The following is a 9,144-nucleotide window of genomic DNA, read 5'->3' on the forward strand; positions in this document are numbered from 1 at the left end:
TTCATTCATTTTACATGTTCTCTCTTTTTTCCCCCCTTTGTGATACTTTTATTTTTCTACCTGGGATGTGAACAGTGTGAACATGGGTCTGAAAACCAGGTGCACTGAAACATTCCAGTAGACCAGCAACACAGAGGGGCTGGTGGACACTGAGAGACAGGGTGTGGCGAGTCCAGAACAGCTTCCCCCGAGGGACTTTTGGTCCAAGTCCACAACCCAAAGGTGCTCTAGGCAGGGTGGAGTGGCACCATGCAGTGCAGACTGGCAGTAAGGACAAGAAGGACCAGTCACAATGGGGGTTTGGTGCTGCGCATGACTTTATTAGCTTCTGGGCTCACGCTTTCTGTTGTTGCTTGATGAAGTTGATCAGCCCATTGGTGGAAGAATCATGAGAGGTCCCTGGGTTGGTGCCCTCAAGTTCAGGTTCAATTTTCTTAGCCAGCTGCTTGCCTAGCTCCACTCCCCACTGGTTGAAGCTGTTAATGTCCCAGATGACTCCCTGAATGAAGATCTTATGCTCATACATGGCAATCAAGGCTCCAAGAATAAACGGCGTAAGCTTGGTGAATACAATGGAATTGGTTGGGCGATTTCCTTCAAAGACCTTGTGTGGCAGCAGCTTTTCTAATTCCTCTGGACTCTTTTCTGTCGCCTGGAGCTCTTTCCGGGCCTCCTCTTTTGTCTTCCCCTTCATCAGGGCCTCAGTCTGGGCTAAGAAGTTGGCCATAAGGATCTTGTGATGCAACCCATTCTGTATAGGGTGCTGGGTCTGGACCGGGATAAGGAAGTCACAAGGTATCATCCTGGTGCCTTGGTGGATAAGCTGATAGAAGGCATGCTGGCCATTTGTCTCTGGCTCTCCCCACAAGATGGGGCCGTCTGGTGGTCCACACGGACCCTGGACTTGGTAATGTACTTCCCATTTGACTCCATGTCTCCCTGCTGGAAGTAGGCAGCAAAGCGGTGGAGGTACTGGTCATAGGGCAGCCTAGCCCGAGTCTCACAGCCGTAGCAGTTGATGTACCAGATTCCCAGCAGAGCCAGCAAGACAGGGGCATTCTTCTCCAGGGGCGCAGTGCGGAAGTGCTGGTCCATCCAGTGTGCCCCAGACAGCAGCTGCTCAAAGTTGTCAAAGCCTATGTGCAGGGCGATAGAGAGTCCAATAGCTGACCACAGAGAGTACCGTCCTCCTACCCAATCCCAGAACTCAAACATATTTTGAGGGTCAATTCCAAACTCCTTCACTTTGGTCGTGTTGGTAGACAGGGCAACAAAGTGCTTCGCGACTGCAGAAGGATCCTTTGCTGACATGAGGAACCACTCCTTTGCCGTCTCTGCATTAGTGATGGTCTCCTGGGTCGTAAAAGTCTTGGAGGCAATGATGAACAGTGAAGACTCAGGGCTCAGTGAGGCCAGGGTTTTAGCAATGTGGGTCCCATCAATGTTGGAGACAAACCAGACTCAGGGACCACCTGCAGAGTATGACTTGAGGGCTTCAGTCACCATGAGGGGTCCCAGGTCGGAGCCCCCGATGCCTATGTTGATCACATCTGTAATGGGCTTGCCTGTGTACCCCTTCCACTAACCACTTCGGACACGCTGGCAGAAAGACTTCATCTTGTCAAGCACCCTGTTGACCTCGGGCATCATATCCTTGGTGTCCACCACAATGAGAGTATTTGACCGGTTCCGTAGGGCCACGTGCAGCACAGCTCGATCCTCAGAGAAGTTGATCTTCTCTCCGTTGAACATGTGTTCCTGGGCGGCCTCCACATCCCTGGACTTGGTCAGGTCCACCAGCATCCGCATCACTTTCTCTTGTCACCAGGTTCTTGGAGTAATCCGGTAGAATCTGTCCATGGTTGGTGTTGAGCGTCAAGCTGAAGTGGTTGAAGCGCTCCTTGTCCGAGTCGAAGAGGTGGCGCAGGCTGAGCTCGGAGCTGTGCTCGTGGTGCCACTGCTGCAGCTTCTGGAACTGCGGGTTACGAGTAAGCGTGGCCATGGCAGAAGAGGCTGAGTGCACGGACTGAGATGTGCCGGGAGGCGGAGGAGGGCGCGGGGGGGCGGTGCAGTGCCACATGTTCTCTTTTTTGTTATTTTTTATTACTATTTTTTTTTTTGGTGAGAAAAATTTATATTTAGAATTAGCCCACTGGACTCAGTTTAGATGATCCCAATTTTGTTGGCAACATCCAAAGTATCACAATTAGGAGCAAGTCAAACATAGGCCTTCTTCTCTCCATCAGGACTAATCAAAGTGTTGACCTTAGCCACATCAATGTCATAGAGCTTCTTTACAGCTTGTTTAATTTGGTGCTTGTTGGCCTTGACATCCACAATGAACACAAGTATGTTGTTATCTTCTATCTTCTTCATAGCTGACTCAGTGGTCAGGGGAAATTTGATGATGGCATCGTGGTCAAGCTTGTTTCTCCTGGGGTTGCTCTTCTGGGTGTATTTGGGGTGCCTTTGGAGTCTCAGGGTCTTAGACCGCCGGAAGGTGTGTGACGTGCGGATCTTCTTTTGTTTTTGGCTGTGGATGCCCTTCAGGACTGCCTTCTTAGCCTTTAATGCCTTTGCTTTCTCTTCCAGTTTTGGGAGGGGCAGGGGCTTCCTTCTTCGCTTTCGGCGCCATCTTTGTAGAAAGGCTGATTTTTATTATTAATTTTTAAATTTATTCCTTATTGTACATTCCATCTTCTATCCCCCTCCTTTACCCCTATAATGACCCCCTTGTTCCAAACTGTTCTCATACATATACTGTATAACCACATATTCCTTTCCAATAGTTCTTCCCCTCATCTGTTCCAATTCAAATATGTATGCACATCTATGCTTATTGCTGCATTTTTCACAATAGCAAAGAGATGGAAGCAACCCAAGTGCCCATCAAAAATTGAATTGATAGAAAAACTATGACACATCCACACAGTGGAACACTATGCTGCACTGAAAAAAATGAAATAGTAAAACATTACCTGACATGGGGAGACTTGAGGACATTATGCTAAGTGAAATATCTCAGTCACAAAGTACAATTACTGCATAACCTCACTGTTCTAAAACAGGGCAGACATGGGGGGTGAGGGTTTGGAGAGGGAATGTGAAGATAATGAATACTTTTTTTTAAAAAAAAAATAGATTTTTATTTTATACTAATTTGCTTGAGATCATTTGGCCTAGTGGAGAGAAAGTGATGCTTCCAAGTCAAAAGTGGGTGACTTCTAATCCACGGCCCTCAGGCTGTTTATCATTGTTTTTGTTCAAACATTCTTCTAGGTGGTATAGCCCTGGTGTGTCCACTTGCTGTACAGAGGTAACCTGTGGTTTCTGTGAAGCTGAACACTGTGACAATGACATGTCAAATGTGATAATGGTTTCCCATGGTGGACAGTGTTTGGTGGCGCTCACCAGTTAAAACAAGCTTGGAATTAAGAGTGGCATCCACTTCTGTAATAGCTTGCCTCTGGAAACCCTATGAACCTGGAGAAAGGACGAATGTCACACAAGTGTTGAGGACTTTCATTCATAGGGCCGCAATGAGTCACCTACCATTCGACAGCACTTAGCAACAACAACTGATTTGCTTACAAAGTTTGTATACATTGTTTTTCACACTGAATCTTTCTCATTTCCTTTACTCACCTCTCCCTCTACCCATCAAATTGTGCAACCTCTCCTGCCCCTTTTCATCTCTCTCTGCTCCAAGCCTTCCCCCTTAGATCCTTATACCTATTTTATAAGTTATCTTTTTATTTTTACAATAATGGTCTTATATAGTATTTGTTCTTATGAGACTGAGTTAGTTTACCCAGCATAATGTATGTTCTCCAGTCTCTCCCAAGTTATGTAGTAATTTTGGAAATAATTTCTCCTACATGCTGTACCACAGTTTTTCAAACCATTCGATTGTGGTTGGACATTCAGGCTTCCTCCATGATACTGCAATGGTGAATAATGCTGCAATGAGCACAAATCTCCGTTTGTGCCTCAGTTCTCATTTTCTCTCAGGGTATATTCCAAATAATGGAATAGCTGGGTCATATGGAATCTCTGTGTTCAGCTTTTTGAGCAAGTGCCAAATTGCCTTCCAGAATAGTTGTACCATTTTACAATCCCACCAGCAATACTTAAGAGTTCCTTTCTCGCCACATCCTCTCCAACATTTATTACTTGCTGCCCTGTTAAACTTTGCCACTGTTACTGGAGTTAGATGGTAATGGAATAATTTTTTAAGTCATTTCTGCTACATGATGCACCATGATTTCTCAATCCATTTGATTGTGGTTGGACGTTTGGGGTGCCTCCATGATCCTGCGATGGTGAGTAATGCTGCTATGAACAGTGGTGTGCAAATATCTGTTTTTGTGTGAGCTCTAATTTTCTTGGGGTATATTACAAACGGTGAAATAGCTGGGTCATATGGAGTTTCTATGTTCAGTTTTTTTGAGGAGACCCCAAACTGTCTTCCAGAGTGATTGTACCATTTTACAATCCCACCAACAATGTACGAGTTCTTCTCTCTCCTCATCCTCTCCAACATTTATTCCTTGCTGTCCTGTTAAACTTTGCCACTGCTACTGGGGTGAGATGATATCTCATTGTGATTTTGATTTGCATCTCTCTTATTGCCAGTGATTTTGAGGATTTCTTTCTTCATGTGTCTGTTGGCCATTCGAATATCTTCCTTTGTGAAAGATTTTTCCCATGTCTTTTGTCCATTTTGTAATTGGGTTATCAGTCTTTATCTTGTGGAGGTTCTGTAGGATTCTGTAAATTTTTTAAGAGTCCCTTGTCTGCCATGGTATTGCCAAATGAAAAAAAAATCCAAAAACTTTAATAAAAAGAAAATTACTCAACACTTAAGCATTGAACCATGAGGGCTCATTTTGTTGATTGTTGTTATGTGCCATGAAGTCACCAGTGACCCATAGTAACCCTCTGCACAATAGCTCTGAAGTCTGCCCTACCTTGAGCAAGTCTCATTGTTTCCCCCTCACACAACCCCATTAGCTTACTTACTGTGTTAATCCATCTCATCCAGGGATTTACTCTCTTGGGTTGTCCCTCCACCCTTCAAAGCATGAAGTCTTTTCCAAGGACTTGTCCCTTCTGGAAACATGGCCAAAGTATATAAGATGGAGCTTCAAAAATCCTCATCTCTAAGGAGCAACTTGATTTCACCCTCTCTAGGACAAACCTATTTGTTCTCCTTGCAATCCACGGAATGTTAAATACTGTTTTTTGCTCACTGCTGAAACCTAGGAGAACTCAGGGTGGAGAACAGTGCAGCGGCATCATATGTACTCTAAATGCTCGTTCAGTGAGTGGATGAAACAGGAAGGAGAGTCTACCCTAATTACGCACAGGCAACCCCTTTGCTGAGGATCTTCTCTGTGCCATGGGTCTGCTTTAGCCTCTTCAGAGACTGAACAATCTCGTTCAGTGTTGAAATAGTATCACTACCCCATGAAAATGCTACCTCCATAATTAGTAAAGATTGAAGTACTTGGCCCTATGCTCTGAATTGACATTTCTGGGACCATTACTGGGACACCCAAGGTGGACAGTGTTTGGTGGAGCTCCCAGTTTAAGACAGCTTTGAAAGCAGGAGTGGCATCCACTTCCTAATCAACATGCCTCTGGAAATTCTATGAACTTTGAGAAACAACAATAGGTATAGAGGCGCTTCAGGTATTTTTTCATAGTGTTGCTATGAGTCATGCTTGACTCAATGGCAATAACAACAACAATAACAACTGGGACACCAGTTATTGTTGTGTTAACCTTGACTCCAAATGTGCCAGAATAGAACTATGCTCCAAAGGGGTTTTCATGGTTAATTTTTCAGACGTAGATCACTAGGGCTTTCTTCCAAGGAGTCTTTGGGCATATTCCAACTGCCCAAGCAAGGACTCCACAGCTGGTATCCCTCTGCTCTGCCTAACTGATAAAGACTCACTGCCTTGCGAATAGACTTTCCATAAAAATGTGCTTTATGCTGCCCTGCAGGTTACAACAAATGCAGGTTGTAACAAACACCAATCTCTGTTTGCACAGTGAAATGGGAGCCTAGGGAACAAACTACATGCTCATAGTCTTACTTAGTCAAAGAAGGAATGGAACACAGATTGGCATTCAAATTCTTGTCAAAGAACCTTTGCTCTCCCTCTCCCAGCCTCAGTCAGCCACACTGTCACTCCTGAGCAAGGTGAAGCCAAGAAAAAGGGTGTAGGAATGACCTGGATTTACTGCACAAAGCAGACATGGTTAGCTAAAGAGAAAAGGAGTTTCTGTGTTCAGGAAAAGGAAATGGTGTTTAGCCTTGTAGTAGAGGTGAAATATGATCTTTATATTTGAATATCTGAAGGCTGGTAATTGCCAAGAGGAATGAAATTATGTGCAGTGCTGGAGTACAAAGTTAGAAGCAACAAGTTGTTATTATGTGTGCTGTCAAAGGGAAAATGAGATAGATTTGAAGTTGATCAGTAGAGGAGAGTTGTTTAATAGTTGAATGACCCGACGGGTGTGATGAGTTGGAACTGATTCAAATGAAATGTGTTTCAGATTTTTGGTTTGGTATCGCTAAGATTTTGTTGTTGTTTTTATACACTGTAGAAACTTTGATGGCCAAGTGGTAAAAAAACTGCACTGTAATGTCAAAGGTCCACACAATTTCAAAGGCCCGCATTTCAAATCCACCATCTGCTCTGCAGGAGAATAGGCAGTCTCTTCCTGTGTAATAAACCGCCTCTGAAAATCCACTGGAGGATCATCTATAGGTTGCTTCCAACTCATAGGTAAACAACAAAAATGACAGTGAAAATAACAGAAGACTGTTTTAGGAAAAAATATTAAATATAAGTAGTAATTTTATTGCAAGAGTAAAGTTGTTGTTACATGCTATTGAATGGGAACCAATTCTTAACTTACCCTCCATAGGTTTTCAGAGACTATAATCAAATGGAGGGAATGTGGAATTTATTAATCTTTTTCCCTTAGAGCAACTGGTGGATTTGAACTGCTGGCCTTTGGGAAAACAGTGCAACTCCTTTCCCACTTGACCACCAGAGCTCCTTCTCAAAAGATTGAATGTTTATTGAATATTATACTCTTTCCAAGTTCTTGAAGAATTTTATTACATAGCTAAAGTAGAAGAAATATTTTCACGAAAACTAACAAAAATTTAAGGAGTGAGTTTACTTGCAAAGTAGAAACTCATATGTTGATAAAACATAATACATATGGCAAGAAGCTACACTGCAATCCCAAAGACGCATGGTTTGAGACCACCACCTGCTACATGGGAAAAGGATGAGCAATCTCTTTTTGTGCAATTATTACCTCTGAAAGCCCTCTGGAGGGTTAGCTGTGGGTTGGTTCTGATTCTATGGTACGTAACAACAACAACAGTCCAGCAAGTGAATGGAGATAAGAAGAATCAGTTGCTACTTGAGCAATTTGAGTTCCCTGTCATTTGAGCAAAGATTCATCAGTAAGTTGTTATTTGCACGAAATGCTACCATGCAATCTCCAGAGTTGTTTTATCATGAAGACCATAGCGGAGGCTATTCTTTGGAAAGGGACATCATGCTTGGGAAGATGGAGGGTCAGCAAAAGAGAGGAAGAGTCCCAATGAGATGGCACAGTGACTGCAGCAACAGACCCAACTGTGTCAAAGATGATGAGGATGGTACTGGATAGGATGGGGTTCAGATTTATTGTTTATGGGGTTGCTATGAGTTGTATTCAACTTAACAACAATTAACAACAACAACAACAACAACAATTATTTTTTGTTTTTATGTTCTCCTATCCTTTGCATATTTTTTTTGGGTGTTTTTAATTGGTGAATATGGCCTAGTTTTAGTTAATGTATTTTTAAGTACTTTTAAAAAAATGAATGAAGGTTTATAAGTCATACTGGTTTTTCATGCAATCATACATAGACATTTTGATTTATAGCATTGATTACACATTGATAATATGGTGGCCTCGTGAGTGGGACATTTTGCCTCCAACCCAAAGGCACAAGATCTGAATCTACCAGCTTCTCCTTAGGAGTAAAGATGGTAGGAGAAAGATAGGAATTCGTTTGTGTGATTTATAGCCTCTGAAAACCCACTATTATTGTTGTTATTAGGTGCTGTTGAGTCAAATACGATTCTTAGTGACCCTATGAACAGTCGACCTGAACCTGACTCTATCTTGTGCCATCATCTCTGACACACTAGAAAATCCACTGGAGGGTCAGTAATGAGTCAGTTCAGACTTTATGATAATGAACTAGTTACTGTGATTAGTCAATTACACTGTCTAATTAACCCTTTTCTTTTTTTTTACAATGTCTAATTAATCTCTTATTGTTGTTTTTCTCTTCATCCAACATATCTATTCTTATTCTCATCTTCTCTTTAGATCCTGTTAAAAACCTTCCCTTAACCCTTTTTTTAAAATTTCAATGAAGATCTACAGAGATTTTGGAATTCAATTCATTCATTCATTAATGTACTTTTCTCCCCGCCCACCCCACCCACACCCCCTGTTTGCTCCTCTCCTTGAAAAGCAAAAGAAAAACTCCTTTACTGGTACACAATCCCCCCCGCATCCCCTCACTCCCACCCCCACCTCAAATATCATCTACTCTGCAACCCTCATTCCATACTCCTATGATAAACATAATGCCCTAAAATAGAATACTTTTAAGCTATTCTCTCCCTCATAGACTTCAATGCAGTAAACATAATTTATCCAGTTTTTCTCAGTCTTACCCCCACCCCGATGTCAGCCTCATTCTACAACAGTGGCACCATATAGCATTTGTCCCTTTGTGACTGAGATGTTTCACTCAGCATCATGTCCTCCATGGTCACCCATTTTGAATAATATTGCATGAGTTCCTTGTTTTTCAATGCAGCATAGTATTCCATTGTGTGAGTATACCATAGCTTCTCTACCCATTCGTTGTTGATGGGCACTTAGGTTGTTTCCAAATCTTTGCTATTGTGAACAAAGTTGTGATAAACATGGGTGTGCATATATCTACTTGGATGTTAGTTATGGTCTCTTTAGGGTATATTCCCAGTAGTGGAATTGCTGGGTCAAATGGTATCTTTATTTGCAACTTTTTGAGAAAGTGCCACA

At 42.5% G+C, this 9,144-nt stretch overlaps 1 pseudogene; it reads right to left on the reverse strand.

Annotated features, from left to right (window-relative positions):
- Window positions 1-334: 334 nt before the first annotated feature.
- LOC102851551 lies at window positions 335-2,002 on the reverse strand (annotated as a pseudogene).
- Between the last annotated feature and the right edge of the window lie 7,142 nt (window positions 2,003-9,144).

This window comes from Elephantulus edwardii, unplaced genomic scaffold (genome assembly GCF_000299155.1).
Source record: "Elephantulus edwardii isolate Elephantulus edwardi_28Jun2011 unplaced genomic scaffold, EleEdw1.0 scaffold00072, whole genome shotgun sequence".
NCBI classification, from domain to species: domain Eukaryota; kingdom Metazoa; phylum Chordata; class Mammalia; order Macroscelidea; family Macroscelididae; genus Elephantulus; species Elephantulus edwardii.